Source organism: Daucus carota, chromosome 9, assembly GCF_001625215.2.
Source record: "Daucus carota subsp. sativus chromosome 9, DH1 v3.0, whole genome shotgun sequence".
NCBI classification, from domain to species: domain Eukaryota; kingdom Viridiplantae; phylum Streptophyta; class Magnoliopsida; order Apiales; family Apiaceae; genus Daucus; species Daucus carota.
Genome location: NC_030389.2, coordinates 40159966 through 40162977, shown reverse-complemented (window position 1 = coordinate 40162977; position 3012 = coordinate 40159966). Strand labels below are relative to the sequence as shown.

The following is a 3012-nucleotide window of genomic DNA, read 5'->3' as shown; positions in this document are numbered from 1 at the left end:
CGTTAAAGCTACTGTCTCTAACTCCTCGAGCTTTAGCTTTTTTGAAAGAATACCCTTCATGAACTTGGCATAGCTAGGCATTTGCTCGAGTGCTTCAGCAAACGGAATGTTGATGTGAAGCTTTTTGAAAACTTCAAGGAATTTACCAAATTGCTTATCCAGCTGCTGTTTTTTTAACCTCCTAGGAAACGGAGGTGGTGGATATAATGGCTTTGACACCGGAGCAGCTGCAGGGATAGCCCTATCCAATTCAACATTAGGTTTTATGCCCATTGTATTCGAAGGGAGTTCTGCTGGAATTTCTTGCGGTTCATCATCCTGATCTTGTACCAATGTTGGGGTTGGCCCTGTTGTAGTTTTTCCAGATCTCAGCGTAATGGATTGGACTTGCTCTTTAGGGTCCCTCTTACCTGGTACCTCTGTATCACTAGGGAGATTCCCCTGTGGTCTGCTTAATAAAGCATTAGCTAACTGACCGACTTATGTCTCCAAAGCTTTTAAAGTTACTGCCTGACTCTTATACATGAGTCTTAGTTCTTCCATGTCAGACCTTTCGTTAGCTGATTGCCCATGATTCTGAAATCCCGGAGGGTGATATGGCTGTTTAGGTGCATACTGTTGTGAAGTTCCAGCCTGACTATATTGTTTAGGTCCCTGTTGAAATCCTTGTTGAGGCTGATTATAACCCTGATTATTACTCCAGCTGAAATTCGGATGATTTCGGTTGTTAGGATGGTAAGTAGCTGGAGCAGGCTGTTGACCTCTCTGAAAGTTGCTCACAAATTGTGCTGATTCACTAGAAATGGCACACTGATCAGTAGAGTGAGTACCAGCACATAATTCGCAAATTGAGATTGGCTGTTGAATTCCTTGGTGAGCCAGAGAATCGACTTTCATCGTGAGAGCCTTAAGTTGAGCAGCAATAGCTGTAGACGTGTCAAGATCAAGAACTCCGGCTACCTTCCCTTGAGTAAGTCTTTGAGTAGGGTTCTGATATTCATTAGCAGCCATCATTTCAATAAGATCATAAGCTTCTTCATAACTTTTAGCCCATAGCGCACCTCCAGAAACAGCATCAAGCATAGGTCTGGATTGAGGTCCAAGACCATTATAGAAACAGTTTATTTGCATCCAATCTGGCATGCCATGATGGGGACACTTCCTTAGCATCTCCTTATATCGCTCCCAGGCTTCACAGAATGTTTCTCCTGATTGTTGAGAGAATTGAGATAGAGCATTTCGTAGTGCAGCAGTCTTTGCCATGGGGAAGAATTTAGTGAGAAATTTCTGAGCTAGATCTTCCCATGTAGTAATAGAGCCAGATGGTAAAGAATGCAACCATCCCTTAGCCTTATCTCTCAGTGAAAATGGGAAAAGCCTTAGCTTCACAGCATCATCAGAAACTCCATTAAATTTGAAAGTGTCACAAATCTCTATAAAATTACGTATGTGCATATTAGGGTCTTCAGTAGGAGAACCCCCAAACTGTACTGAGTTCTGGACCATTTGAATAGTTCCTGGTTTGATTTCAAAGGCATTGGCTGCGATTGCAGGCCTGACAATGCTTGACTGGATATCATCGATCTTTGGCATAGAGAAATCCTTCAATGCCTTACTGTCTGGTTGTGCTTCAGGTTCTGTCATTGTTTCAGAATCAGAAGAAGAAGAAGAAGAAGATGAATCAATTGCTTCCTTACGAGCTTTAGAACGTGTTAGCATAAACGCGACCCAAGTACCTGAAATAAAGAAAAGAAGAAAAGTGATAAGAGAATAGAATCCTAGTCAGTGAATTTTAATGCACACTGATGACAAGTACATAAACTAAATTAATTAACACCGAGTCCCCGGCAGCGGCGCCAAAAACTTGTTCGCAAAAATCTACACGCAAGCGCACGTGATCATAAGTAATATATTTGTTCGTTCCCACAGAGACTGGTGAATTAAGAATACGCACCTATGCAACAATGTATGAGTAATTTTCACTGCTAAGACAATTAACAAGGATGTGTTCTTTTATACTAATAACTAAATTTACTAATCAAAATCAGAATAGGAAAACACATGGGATTCTAACTTCATTATCGAATTCATCTAGAATTGAAATTACTGATTAACATGTGACTGTTGATCCTAATCAGACAACACGAAAGTAATACATGCCAACTTTCGTTGCACACATATCATACCAATCAAAATCCACAATTAAGACAAAAATCTCATGGACACCAACAAAGCTCAGACCCTATATCTCTATAGCGGTAGTGTAAGCAGAGAGGTTTAAAAGCAAGTCGTCTATCGTGATTACACAGGGTGATAAAAATAGTTCAAGTCTATCACAAATTATGTTTCATTCACATAATCCTATGTTTACATGGCATAGTTCTAAATTCAATCATCCACTCTCGCTTCAGAGAGAATTAACAAACAACTTAGAAGTTAGCTACGCTCCTAAGAAGAATAAGCACGGCGCATGCAAAGAAATCAACGTACGTCACAAAATCAAGCAATTAATATTCGTTACTAGACTTCATCGATAAATCCATTAGAATCCCATGAAGGCGGTTAGTTCATAATCGAACTAATCGACATCATGGGTTCTAACGAAAACATGATAAATAAACTACGAGAATTAAACGGAATAAAAGTACTTGAATTAATAATAAAGAACACAACGTTACAGATTTGATGTTCACGATCTCGCTCGAAACTGTCACTTCCTCGCGAAGAACGATCCAATACAAACTGATAATGTGCTTGATTACAAGAGAGAAAACTGATAAACTATATTCCCGATATTCTACGATACCAATAAGGTGTTCGGTTAAATCTACACTACACGCAAGCGCACGTGATCATAAGTAATATATTTGTTCGTTCCCACAGAGACTGGTGAATTAAGAATACGCACCTATGCAACAATGTATGATCAATTATCACTGCTAAGACAATTAACAAGGATGGTTTCTTTTATACTAATAATTAAAATTACTAATCAAATTCAGAATAGAAAAA

The 3012-nt window shown here is 39.1% G+C and overlaps 1 non-coding gene across 1 annotated transcript; it reads left to right on the top strand.

Moving 5' to 3' along the window:
* The first annotated feature begins 1141 nt into the window (after positions 1–1141).
* Positions 1142–1248, top strand: LOC135149802 (small nucleolar RNA R71). The gene has a single exon (XR_010288017.1). It is a non-coding gene; the product is annotated as a small nucleolar RNA R71 (small nucleolar RNA).
* Positions 1249–3012: the final 1764 nt, after the last annotated feature.